Source organism: Vicia villosa, linkage group LG3 (genome assembly GCF_029867415.1).
Source record: "Vicia villosa cultivar HV-30 ecotype Madison, WI linkage group LG3, Vvil1.0, whole genome shotgun sequence".
Classification (NCBI taxonomy): domain Eukaryota; kingdom Viridiplantae; phylum Streptophyta; class Magnoliopsida; order Fabales; family Fabaceae; genus Vicia; species Vicia villosa.
In genome coordinates this window covers 115,945,176-115,959,835 of record NC_081182.1, presented here as the reverse complement: position 1 = coordinate 115,959,835, position 14,660 = coordinate 115,945,176, and the positions used below count along the sequence as shown (strand labels likewise).

The window sequence follows — 14,660 nt, the reverse complement described above, 5'->3', positions numbered from 1 at the left end:
GCTACAAAGTAATGCCTTTTGGGTTGAAGAATGCTGGCGCGACGTATCAAAGGGCCATGACCACTCTTTTCCATGATATGATGCACAAAGAAATTGAGGTTTATGTGGATAACATGATTGCCAAGTCTCAGTCAGTGGAAGGGCTCATGGAGGATATTTTGAAGTTGTTTCAGCATTTGAGAAAGTATCATCTCCACTTGAATCCAAATAAATGCACTTTTGGTGTCCGTTCTGGAAAATTATTGGGTTTCATTGTCAGTCAGAAAGGAATTGAAGTAGATCCTGATAAAGTCAAAGCAATTCAGGAAATGCCAGCACCAAAGACTGAGAAACAAGTGAGAGGTTTCCTCGGACGTTTGAATTATATCTCCAGATTCATTTCCAATATGAGTGCTACCTGTGAGCCAATTTTCAAATTGTTAAAGAAAAATCAGGGATGTGTGTGGAATGAAGATTTTCATAAAGCTTTTAACAACATCAAAGAATATCTGCTTAAACCCCCTATTTTGTTTCCTCTAGTCGAGGGAAAACCTCTGATTATGTACCTTACAGTGCTTGAGAATTCAATGGGATGTGTGTTGGGTCAGCACGACGAGTCTGGTCGAAAAGAGTATGCAATATACTACCTTAGCAAAAAGTTTGCCGATTGCGAAACAAGATACTCGCTGCTTGAGAAAACTTGTTGTGCTTTAGTGTGGGCTGCTCGCCGACTGAGACAGTATATGTTGAATCACACCACCCTATTGATTTCCAAAATGGATCCAATTAAGTACATATTTGAAAAACCTGCATTAACTGGAAGGATTGCTCGCTGGCAAATGTTTCTATCTAAATATGATATTGAATACCGAGATCAAAAAGCTGTAAAAGGAAGTGTGTTAGCAGAGTACCTCGCTCACCAACCAATTGATGATCATCAATCTATCAGAATGGACTTCCCGGATGAAGATATAATGTATTTGAGAGCTCAAGATTTGGATGAGCCGTTGCCAGAAGAAGGACCAGATCCTGGATCCAAATGGGGTTTAATTTTTGATGGAGCTTCTAATGTTCATGGCCATGGTATTTGTGTCATTATTATCACTCTGCAAGGTTCACATGTTCCTTTCACTGCAAGGTATGTTTTGATTGTACAAATAATATTGCTGAATATGAAGCTTGCATCATGGGACTCGAAGAAGCCATTAATCTGAGGATTAAGATTCTTGATGTTTATGGAGATTCCACGCTTGTGATTAATCAGATAAAAGGAGAATGGGAAACTCGTCATCCCGGCTTAATCCGTTACAAAGATTACGCCAGAAGGTTGTTGACATTCTTTAACAAAGTTGAATTCCACCACATCCCTCGAGATGAGAATCATATGGCTGATGCTTTAGCCACATTGTCCTCCATGTATAAAGTGAATTCCCATAATGAGGAACCTCGGATTACAATTAGGCGTCTTGATAGACCTGCTCATGTGTTTGGAGTTGAGGAATCAGCAGATGAGAAGCCTTGGTATTTCGATATTAAGCATTTTCTTCAGACCCAAGAGTACCCACTTGGGGCATCAAATAAGGATAAGAAAACTTTGAGGAGATTGGCTGGCAGTTTCCTCATCAATGAGGATGTTTTATACAAAAGAAATTATGACATGGTTTTGCTCAGATGCGTTGATAGACACGAAGCAGACATGTTGATGCATGAAATTCATGAAGGATCTTTTGGTACTCATGCCAATGGACATTCGATGGCTAAGAAGATGCTTAGAGCATGTTACTATTGGTTGACAATGGAATATGATTGCTACAAGTTTGTAAAGAAGTGTCACAAGTGTCAAGTGTATGCTGACAAGATTCATGTGCCTCCGACACTTCTCAATGTTATTTCCTCTCCATGGCCTTTCTCTATGTGGGGTGTTGATATGATTGGCATGATTGAACCCAAGTTTTCGAATGGACATTGATTCATCCTGGTAGCAATCGATTATTTTACCAAGTGGGTAGAAGCTGCTTCATATGCTAATGTGACAAGGCAAGTGGTGGTCAGATTTATCAAGAACAACATCATCTGCCGATATGGTGTGCCAAGTAAGATCATTACTGATAACGGCTCGAATCTGAATAATAGCATGATGAGAGAACTATGTGAAAGCTTCAAGATTGAACATCACAATTCTTTGCCTTATAGGCCAAAGATGAATGGAGCTGTTAAAGCAACAAATAAGAATATTAAAAAGATTGTTCAAAAGATGGTTGTCACGTACAAGGACTGGCATGAGATGCTCCCTTTTGCTTTGCATGGGTACCGTACATCTGTTCGTACTTCAACTGGGGCAACTCCCTTTTCTTTGGTCTATGGTATGGAAGCAGTGCTACCCGTTGAGGTTGAGATTCCATCATTGAGAGTTTTAATGGAAACCAAGTTATCTGAGGCTGAATGGTGTCAGAGCAGGTTTGATCAATTGAATTTTATAGAAGAAAAGAGAATGACGGCTTTATGCTATGGTCAGCTATACTAGAAAAGAATGAAGAAAGCTTTTGATAAAAAGGTTCGACCTCGTGTATTCAGAGAAGGCGACCTCGTGCTCAAAAGGATCTTGTCTTTCACCTCCGATTCAAGGGGCAAATGGACTCCTAATTTTGAAGGACCATATGTTGTTAAGAAAGCCTTCTCTGGCGGTGCATTAATTCTTGCAACTATGGATGGAGAAGAGCTCCCACGTCTCGTGAATGCTGATGTAGTCAAGAAATACTTCGCCTAAAAAATAATAAAAGAACAGCTCGCTAAGTTGAAAACCCGAAAGGGCAGCTTAGGCAAAAAGAAGCGTCTCGGTGGGCTGAAAACCCGAAAGGGCGATCCAGGAAAAAATTAGAGACATAAACAGAATAAAATACCCGGTGGACTAAAAACCCGAAAGCGCGGTCCAGGCAAAAGTTAGGGATTCATGGCAAGTAACTACATCAGACAAGACTGGATCATCAGCAGTCATCTGTTTATCATGAGAAGTTCAACACATTTCAACGGAAGCCTTCGCTCAGGGATTCCAAGTTGAGAGAGAGGATAGGGTCATTACATTTCAATGTACCTTTTCCACAAAATTACCACTTTCCAAACTTTGTAATCATCCATGGGGTCTTGCCATTTGCAGACTACCATTCTATTAATAAAGTTTGAGCCTTTACCCGTTATTGGCAATCTTATTTCTTTCATATCTCTTAAATGTCATTTATTGTTGATAGTAATTTTTGAAACAAAAAGAAAATTGATTTCAACAAAATCCTTTTTGAAAAATATAAAAGAAGTTTTATTTTGATTCATGAGTATATTATAAGGAATGGATATGTTGATATATTCATGTGCAAAAGAGGAAGAATGTATTTCAGTTGGTATACCTTTGGCCTGGTTCGAATATGATGTAGAACTCAGCTATTTTGTTCTCTCAGCTCCGATGTTTCCTCAGTGTTGAGTAGCATATACTCCAAAGTGATCAAAAGCTTGTTGTGGCAACTCTCTGCTCATTGTTTGTGGATGATACCTCGAGTGCTCAGATTGAGACATGCTTGATGATATTTCTTGTACTCTATCTCTTGAGTTAATCCTTGTGTTAAGTTTTAGCAGCATATGCATCATTAACATGCATCAAAAACAGTCATGCATTCACATTTGCTATCATGAAGTTTACTGTCAATCAGATTTCCCTTTCATTTAGAGTGTCTTTAGGCAGAAAATATTCACTTTTCTTGAAATACCCACTGAATTGGTTTCTATGTGGATAATATGTTTCAGTTATTCTGTTCAAAATGCTTACGAACAGAAATCCAGTGAGTTACTCCCTCACTTGATCCGGTCTTATTTGGCAGCTTCTTTCCATTTGGCCATGGATTGAATTTTGGTCGCTGGATGATGTTTGTTGAGATTGTGCACTTGTGTTTGCACCCTCAATCTTTGAAAAGAAAAGTAAAGTATTATTGTATACTTATAATTTGCTCTTCACCGTCAATGGTACGTCGGTGCAGCTCACCTTCAGTAGGACGTTGGTGTATTTTATATCTTCACCGTCAGTGGTACGTCAGTGTATCTCTTTTCTACCTCCATTGGAACGTTGGTAGCTCACCTTCAGTGGAACGTTGGCGTATCTTGTTATATCTTTATCGTCAGTGGCACGTCGATGTATTTATATTCATACCTTCAGTGGAACGTTTGTATATTTTATCGTCAGTGGTACGACGGTATATCTTTTTCCTACCTCCAGTGGAACGTTGGTAGCTCACCTTCAGTTGAACGTTGGTGTATCTTGTTATATCTTCATCGTCAGTGGCACGTCGATGTATTTCTATTCATACCTTCAGTGGAACGTTGGTATATTTTATCATCAGTGGTACGACGGTATATCTTTTTCCTACCTCCAGTGGAACGTTGGTAGCTCACCTTCAGTGGAACGTTGGTGTATCTTGTTATATCTTCATCGTCAGTGGCACGTCGATGTATTTCTATTCATACCTTCAGTCGATGTATTTCTATTCATACCTCTCTGGTGCGAAATGTTTTCCCCAGTAAAGTTTCTTTTCCCAGCAAAGTTTCTCCAACAAAGTCTTGTTTTCCCCAGTGGAGTTCTTCTCACAAGACATTTGTTTTCCCCAGTGGAGTTTCTTGTCCTCCCCAATGGTGTCCTGTTTCATTATCATCATATGCATTCGTTAAACATTGCATTACATCTTAGGATCAAAAATTGTGTGTTTATATATTTAAGTCTCTTCAATCTCGTCAAAACGAAGATTTACAATCATCGTATCTCCGGATCGAAGAAACTTAAATAGGGGCATCTGTCATACCCCAATTTTTGACCCTAAGATCACACATCATTTGCATATCAATCATCAATCAAGAAGTTTTTGACTTAGAACTCTACTTGTGAAGTTGTGCTTAATTCATCTGCAAAGGAATCATCGAGCACCAATGTTTTTCTTGTATATGTTGTTTTACTAACCAAAATACCAAAAATATTGCCTTGTGCTTTTGTATGTTTGTGTTTTGTAGGTACCAAGTCAAAATATCCATCAGAAGGGCATTTTTCAACAATGTCACTGTGCAAATCGATTTGCATAAGGTGTAAATTGATTTACACAACTATTTATGCACCAGATTTGCTTCTGCCATCAGTATAAATCGATTTGCATAAGACAACAATTGATTTGCATAATTGTTTTTGCTCCAGATTTTGCCTTTTTCAGCAGTGCAAATCGATTTGCACAAGATGTAAATCGATTGCACCAGTGCGAATTTGGAAAAATTAAGGCATAATTCAGCTTTTGGAAGTGTTGATATCATTTGCAAGTATGGGAAACATGACTTAGCTCTTGTATTTGATTGCCTACATCATTTGATCATAAACCCTCATGTGATTGCATCAAGACCATTGGATCTCATTTTTGGCTCCAAATCCACTTCCCAAGCCTAATTCTATTTTCCAATCCTAACTTCAAACCACAAAAATTACCAAGCCTAGGTCCTATAAATTGAGGCATTCCCCTCTTCATTTTTCAAGTTTTGATAGCCAAGAAAACTCTTTCTCTTTCTCTCCTCATCTCTTCCAAACCCCTCACTCAAAGCTCTTTTTTCTTCATAAAATTAGTGAGTCACATCTTGAACCTCACTAATTTAGAGCTAAACCTCAACCTAAACACTACTTTCTTCATCAATTGTGAGAGATCAAGGCTTGTGGTTGTGTCTTCTTGAAGAAGATTCAAAGTTTGTGGAAGATTTGGTAAAATTTTAGATCCTTTCCATAATTCAAGATGTGATCCATTGTTGTTTATGTTTGATGCACCTTTAGTGCTACATTGTTGAGTTTTGCTTGCTTACTTGATACATTTTCGTGCACAATTTGATCCAAGATCACAAGGTGTTTGGTTTTATGTTTAAGCAAGTTTTCTTCTCTTGATTTGCTGTTTTTTTTTTTGAAAAACTGTGTTGTGCAAATCGATTTGCATCTGGTGCAAATCGATTTACATAACTGAAAAACTGCGCAGATTTGAAAACAGAGTTATGCAAATCGATTTACATCTGAGAAGAATGTGTTTTTTGCCTTTTTTGACTTGTTTTTGGTTCTAACTCTTCTTCTACTCCATTCTTTTGATATTTTCTTTGAATCACAAGTTAGAGGCCTAATTTCTCTCTAATTTCAATGCACTTAGGGCGTCGATAGGATGAAAATTCGAATCCGCAATATTAAGTGATTGAAATTATGGATGAAAGGAGCTTTTGAATGTGGTTCCATCTTTTATTTCTTTTTCTTTTGATCGATGAAAGTCTTTGATACCTTGAGAATTCTTATGGATTCTTGGTAAAGACGAGATCGCTCCCTATTTTTTCTTTTCGTGCGGTATTGCTTTCGGAGAGTGATCTACATATCGCTTCTCTCGCATGCATTAGCACATAAAATTTTGACCGGCCTCTTTGTAGGGTGATTTCTACATAAATCACTTGGCGATCTGCTTAACATAGCACAATATTTCGTGTCCCGATAAAAAAAGATCAAATATGGAAGATAATTGTATGCGGTTGATTTAAGACTTATGGAGGTTTATCGTGTAGTCGCTATGATAAATGTCCATTGAATTTAAATCCGAGAACATCCTTCACTCACCATCGATCTTCACTACTAACTTTGATAACATACTTGACAAGTTTCAAAATGGTTATCTTTAACATCTAACAATTGACTTTAATTTCCGCAATTTATTATACCGCTCTTTATTTTTCGCTTTACTGCTTTATTTTATCATTTCATCATGTTTATGTTTCCGCTATTTTCTTTTTGTCCATTTGGACGTTTATATTCCGTTATTTTCTCTTTGTCCATTGGGACGTATTGTTTATGTTTCCGCTATTTTCTTTTTGTCCACTTGAACCATACTTTACTTTTATGCTAAAACACTAATAAACAACAAAAATCTAAAAAACGCTTAAGGTTCTCTCTTGGACTATTGGTTACTATCCCGAGCATTTTGGAGATATGGACTTGTCGGACTTAGTACCTCTTGACCCTGTTATGATATTGTTACTCTGTTGTTATTCTGTCTGTCTGATATTGGATTGTTGTCTGTTTGTGTATGCAAGAATTTCCTTGAAAGTCCTTGATGGTTAATTCCAAGGCATTGATATAAGGATTTTACCCGAAAACAGCCGTTACTCTGCCCGATTTTCGTCAGAATATTAATGTGCTTAATGCAAAGGGGTGCTAAGATAATAAGTTCATCTGGATCCCCAAGTGGTAATGCTCCGGTTTAGTGTTAGTATTCCAAAGGATGGGAAATCTACCTTGACTCATAATGTCAAGTGTTGGCTTCTTCTTCGGTTAGACCGTTCTTTTCCTTAGCTTTTATTTTACGTATTAGGATAGCCTCTTCATCTCCTTCCCTTCTTTAATTTTCAAAATCTTCTCCCTTTTTCAAAAACCTTCTTATGTTTGTAAAACCTCTTTTAAACCTTTATCTTAAAATATCTTTTGCCCTTAGTGGCTTTTCTTCAAAAGTTTAGACACGACTAATTGTTGAAACGAGTGGCGATACCCCACGATTTTGAAATTGATTGATATAATGAGATCTTTTCCGCGTGAGAGAGCTAGTGGCATACTCGTTGATTTCTATCCGAGTTGGGCCCTTCTTTCATTTGCGATGCAAAGAACTCATTTGTTCTCATGCTCAAGATCAATGGCTGAGTATTTTTCTCCGACGATAAAGTGTTTATTCGTTTTTTTAAACGTTTTCCCTTTAAGCAGAACTACATTAGCTCTGACTTCTCCATTGCACCGAGGAGGTATGTAGGCACAAGGCTTAATGCTTTGCCGAGCTTATTTTTAAAATAAAACAAACCCTTTTTTAGCACACACGACACACATTTTCAAAAAGGTTCCTGTGGAGTACCACATATATGAGGGGTGCTTAAAACCTTCCCCTTGTATAATCAACACCCGTACCTAAGATCTCTTCTTTTTTGGTTTAAAAACAAACTTTGGGTTTTCTTCGTTCTTTTCCCTTTTCCTTTGGAAACAATAAAGTGCGGTGGCGACTTTCACTGAAATATTGAGTCAAGTCAATCCTATGGCTTCGATCTCAGATTTTCCCTGCTAAACATTGGGATGGAGGAAGAAAAACACCGGTTACATTTTTTATGCATTGGCCAATTGTTCAAACTTCACTAAGTCTACCACATGATCAAGTGTCTAACTTTAAGGCTGAAATAAGAGATGTTCCAAGGTTATTTTCAAGTTACCTCCAACAACAAAAAATTTCATTGGCCCTCAATCTATCATATGGTATCAAGACCCAGGTATTCGGTGCATTGTTCATTAAGATATGACCCTCCAAAAATAGGCAAATGGACACGGGCTCCATTTTGATCAAACATCACAATTTATGTCATGAAAGTATCTAAACAAGTATTATATAACATGTATTAAAATGATAAAGTAACTAAACAATCATTAGGCAAATATGTAAACACCTAACAAGTATTAGGAAAACTTGTATCAAGATGAGAAAGTACCTAAACAAGCATTAGGCAAACATGTATCAAGATGAGAAAGTACCTAAACAAGCAATAGGCAAATATGTAAACACCTAAAAAGTATTAGGCAATTATGTGTAAAGACATACAATAGAGGATCTAAACAAGTATTAGATAACATGTATCTTGACATACAATAAAGGATCTAAAGAAGTATTAGACAAACATGTAAGCATCTAAGCAAGTATTATACAAACATGAAGTTGTATCAAGACATACAAGTATTCAAAGGAAATCAAACATCTCCAAATTGTGAACCTAAACATGCATTAGGTTTTGGTTTATCCTATTAAAGGTGAGCAAGTTAGAGGGTAAGGCATCAAGACAAAGCATCATGAAACATTGTCATTCATAAGTAAAAGAAGAGCAAAATCCATTTAAACATATAGTTCAAAGTGTTATGCAAACATGCAAAGCCTAAGGTTAATGACATATGCATCATGGTAAGGTATCAAACTTTATATCAAAAGAAAACATTAAATATTGTGCACAAGGTTTAACCAAAATATTTCAACAAGTGATGTAAACAAACAAGCATCCAATCATTTACATGCTATTAAGATTAACATAAATGGAAGTCTCAAAACATGAGAGGAAATTGTCAAGAAGTAAACTTCTAAGCATCATTTCAAGTCCTTAAAGGTCATGCTTCCAAGTGTTAGACATTGGGACTTCAAGTCCTAAATAATCAAGCATAACGAATACACAATTAAGAAAGTATTCAATCATCATTATGTGGACAATATTTACTACACCAAGAGGTGTTTCAAAGCATGAGATGAAAGTAATTAGTGTGAGTGATCTACTCCCTTAGGTGGTTTTTGAGTGATAGCAAATATGCGTGATAAAGACATCCATGAATGTTATCTCCATTGGTCTCTAAGATTGCATCATGTTTTGTCATATGAGTTCATGCTTCAAATTGTTTTTTAGTGTAAAATCTCATAATACTGAAGGATGAGTCGACACAAAACATCATGTGTCAACTCATAATTCGTTTGAAACCATGGAAGCATTTTTCACTTGAGTATGAGTCGACGCGTAACCACTTGTATCGACACATGTGCTAAAATTTCTAAGCATGTATCAATACAAAGAATCTTGCATCGACACATGCTGTTTACATGTCTCTAGAAAACAGTTCTCAAACTACATGTATTGACACATATGTGCTTGCATCGACACATGCTTCTTCTATTTCTGAAAAATCAATTTGGATACAATATGAGTCGACTCATGATCAGCTTGCATCGATACATACTATTCTAATTTGTCTGGAAAACATTTTTGAAACTGTAGGCATTGATAACACGATTTTATATCGTATATTTAGCCTAAAATCCATAGATATTTATAGCATTTTCCGTTTATTATGTTAATTTATTATGATATTACGCGTGTATTTGCTTTGTTTCAGGTTTTACACTCCAATTGCGACTATTTGCGAAAAGGAAAGAAAATTGAGCTTAAATGACCAATATTTATGCCTAAAAGATGAAAAGGGAGTGCTGAAGTGAAAGAGGGGTGCAAATTAAGGACCCAAAGGCCCAAAAGAGACGAACCAGCCCACAAAGGAACAAAATTGCGTGGCCCAAACCTGCCCAGCAAGTGGAGACGCACGTCTCCACATCCTCTATGCCACGTCAGCAAAGGGAGACGCACGTCTCCATGTTCCTACATCTTCTCCACTTGAGACGCACGTCTCAAGTCACGTACCCAGTCTCCCTGAAGAATAGGAGACGCACGTCTCCAAGTCCCGGTCTGCAAAAAGTTCCGTTTTTCACGCAAAGCAACTGCAAAGCCTCACCTATAAATAGAGGCAGTCACTTCAGTCCAAAGGGTCCGATTTCCTGCCAACGAAGTGCTGCCGAAATTGTACCGCGTACTGCTTTTCCTTTATTCTGTCTTCATTTAACCGTCTATTTTCTCACAACGATTTCTACACCGGAAATTGTTGTGAACTTTTCATAGATCTAGCCTTACGTTAGATTTATCGCTTTATTTTCCTTGTTTTTATTTTCTGCCATTTAAATTCCGAAGAACGATCCAGCCAACCTGTGGTGGAAGTTCGAGTACTTCAAGATTCAATTCAATCCAGATTTATTTTAATTCAGGTTTTTTATTTACCGCCTTATTTATATTATTTATCTGCATGATATATTATATGCCATTTAATATGCTTATCATTATGAACCGAACCAATATATGTATGTTTAATCGTATTAATATGTCTGGCTAAATTACTAAAGGTGTCGGTATGTAAAGTAAGTTAACCATAGGGATCCGAAATAAATTGGCTTAAATTATGTTTTATTAATTATCACTTATTTTTGGTTTATATGTTTAATTTAATTAGTAAGTCTTAAAACCAATAGAGCGAAAGTTTGAGGGATTAGGACGGTCAAAGGTTAAAACCAATAGAGCGAAAGTTTGAGGTCTTTAACTGGATAGTAGACATAGGACATTAGTTTTAAGGATGGCGAAAGCGTATTAAAACTAATTGGAACTTATTTATTTTCAAAAATTGTTTTTACACTCGAGCGGGATGGCGAAAGCGTACGTTAGGGATATTAGCTTGTTCCGAGTCAACAGAGCGAAAGTTTGAGATTAGGAGATTTAAATAGATAACAACCTCATAAAATAGGCATTTTATTAATTACATTGTTTCCAAAAAGCTCTTCTAAAATCTAATGGGATGGCGAAAGCGTACATTAGGATTAGGATAGTAGTCTGAATCAACAGAGCGAAAGTTTGAGACGAGGATTTTTAATCAATTGGAATTAGTAAAGATTTTTAATTTAATTATGCAAAAGCCAATGAACCTTCGGATTACCTTTAGTTAAACGAAATACATACTGACACCTGTCTTTTATTATTATTCTTTATTTTCTCACAATCACTTTCCCTTAGGAACAATCGAAAATTTTAGTACTCCTAGCTTTACATAGTAACCTTAGATAACGGTAGATCGATTCATAGTCCCTGTGGATTCGATATCTTTTAAAACTACACGACACGACTGTGCACTTGCAGTTATCAGATTTATAGACACGTAAAGTCGCGATCAAGTTTTTGGCGCCATTGCCGGGGACTATTTAAGTCGATATCGTAACTCACTGTTACACCGTAGAGACTAGGAAAATTCTTCCCTTTCTTTTTGAACGATTGTATGCCAAATACTCGTTCACAAGGAGGAGACTTAATACAACGAATTAACGAGATCGAACGTTTCATTAACGTTAAACGTCGAGCTCGCAACCTTCCCGAAGTAGCAGAAATTCCGATTAATCAGGAATTGAATTTTACTGATCAAATCAATCAAATCACCCCGAAGTTAGAGATGGCTGCTATTCGTCCTCTTAGAGACTATGCCGCTCCTTCGCGCGCTGAACCGCATTCAAGTATCGCACCACCTGCGATTGAAGCGAACAATTTCGAACTGAAACCTTCACTGGTCCAAGCTGTTCAACAGAATCAATTCTCTGGAAGCCCTGTAGACGACCCCAATCTCCATTTATCCGTGTTCGTGCAATACGCCGACACTATCAAAGCCAACAACGTTAGTTCCGAAGCTATTCGATTACGCCTTTTCCCTTTCTCCTTGAGAGATAGAGCGAGAGCATGGCTTCAATCCCTGCCTTCCAATTCCATAACTACGTGGGACGAATTGAAGAGAGTATTCTTAGCAAGATACTTTCCGCCTAGCAAAACTGCTATGCTTAGAGGTCAAATCAACGGATTTACCCAGAAAGATAACGAATCGCTTTTCGAAGCTTGGGAACGTTACAAGGACATGCTTAGAATATGCCCTCATCATGGACTCGAACCATGGCTGATCATCCATACCTTTTATGGTGGTCTCTTATATAACACTAAAATGACTATAGATGCCGCTGCTGGCGGAGCATTAATGGACAAACCCCATGATGAAGCATACAAACTCATAGAGAACATGGCACAAAACCATTACCAATGGGGAGGAGAACGCGCCGCTCTAGAGAAAGCCCAAACCAAAGGAGGAATTTACGAAATTAGTGGTATAGACCGCGTTAACGCTAAAGTAGACGCTTTAACTCAAAAGATCGAGAATTTGACCATCACTCCTTCAGCCACCGCTGCCGCTGTAGCACCTAACTGCGAGATTTGTGGATTGACTGGGCATGTAGTTGCTGAATGCCAACTCTTGACTGGAGTCCCATCTGATCAAGTAAATTACGCTCAAGGAAACCCTTATTCTAACACGTACAACCCTGGATGGAAAAACCACCCGAACTTTTCTTATAAGAACAACAATGCGTTGTACGCGCCTGGACAAGCACCTGCTGTACCACCTGGCTACCAAAAAGCGCCTGTAGCTGCTCAAAACACCCCTAGGAAGTCAAACCTAGAAATCATGATGGAGAACTTCATAGCTTCCCAACAACAAACCAATAAAGACTTCTTGAATCAAAACATCCACAATAGCGAGCAACTAAAACAACTATCGAACAAAGTAGATGCTTTAGCTACGCATAACAAAATGTTAGAAACTCAAATCTCACAAGTAGCTCAACAACAAGCACCTACTGCTGCCCCTGCTGGCACGTTTCCTGCTCAACCACAACCTAATCCTAAAGGACATGCGAACGCGATAACACTACGAAGTGGAACTAATTACGATGGACCCATAGATCCTAGAACCCAAAACGTACCCATGTCACAACAAGAGCCAAAGGAAACCCAAAAGAAAACAACCGACGAACAAACTGCTAAGACTGATGAGAACAATAACGAAGTGGAACCCGAAAAAGAGAAACCTTATGTTCCACCACCACCTTATAAGCCACCAATTCCTTACCCTCAGAGATTAGCTAAATCAAAAACCGAAGCGCAATTTAAAAGATTTGTAGAACTTCTGAAGCAATTAAACATAACCATACCATTCACAGAAGCCATAACTGAGATGCCTTCGTACGCTAAGTTCTTAAAAGAAATCTTATCAAACAAAAAGAAACTCGAGGATAACGAAACTATAACACTTACCGCTGAATGTAGCGCTATCATCCAAAACAACATGCCTCCAAAACTGAAAGACCCTGGTAGTTTCTCTATACCATGCGTAATTGGAAAAACCATCATAGAGAAAGCCTTGTGCGATTTAGGAGCTAGTGTTAGTTTGATGCCTCTTTCGACCTGTAAGAAACTCAATCTAGGTGAGCTTAAAGCAACAAGAATGTCTCTTCAACTAGCAGACCGTTCAGTCAAATATCCCGTAGGAATGTTAGAGAATATCCCTGTTCGTGTAGGTCAATTCTACATCCCGACTGACTTCATCATTATGGATATCCAAGAAGATTCTAACATCCCGATCATTTTAGGAAGACCATTTTTAGCGACCGCTGGTGCAATTATAGATGTAAAGCGAGGAAAGCTTACTTTCGAAGTAGGAGAAGAGAAAATAGAATTTATCCTTTCCCAATTCCTAAAAGCACCTTCTATAATTGACACATGCTGTTCTGCTGACATAATCGACGAGTGTGTCAAGGAAATAAAATCCGAACCAAATAAGGAAACCGAAACCCTAAGAATTCCTATGCCGCCAATTTTTGAAGATGACAACTGGCGTGAGGAATATCAAGATAACCACCTGAGTGAATGCTTAGCTTTAACCCCTGATCCTATACCTGGACCAAAGAAACCTGCTATAGAGCTGAAGACACTTCCTACCGATCTTAGATACGAATTTCTAGACGAAGAACTAAACCGACCAGTTATAGTGAACGCCAACTTAGGACGAACCGAGACTGAAAAATTACTTAATGTCCTAAGAAAATACCCTACCGCTTTAGGATACAACATATCAGATCTGAAAGGTATAAGCCCTTCTCTGTGTATGCACCGCATTATGCTCGAAGACGATAGTAAAACCTCTAGGGAACATCAAAGGCGAATAAATCCTATTATGAGCGATGTGGTTAAAAAGGAAATCCAAAAACTGCTAGAAGCTGGAATAATATATCCTATATCCGATAGTAAATGGGTTAGTCCTGTTCACGTCGTACCAAAGAAAGGAGGAGTCACTGTAATCACTAACGCAAAAGGAGAATCTGTAGCACAACGTACCCAAA

At 37.9% G+C, this 14,660-nt stretch overlaps 1 non-coding gene across 1 annotated transcript; it reads right to left on the bottom strand.

The window, feature by feature from the left end:
* Nucleotides 1–12,268: 12,268 nt before the first annotated feature.
* On the bottom strand, nt 12,269–12,375 carry LOC131593728 (small nucleolar RNA R71). The gene has a single exon (XR_009281111.1). It is a non-coding gene; the product is annotated as a small nucleolar RNA R71 (small nucleolar RNA).
* Between the last annotated feature and the right edge of the window lie 2,285 nt (nt 12,376–14,660).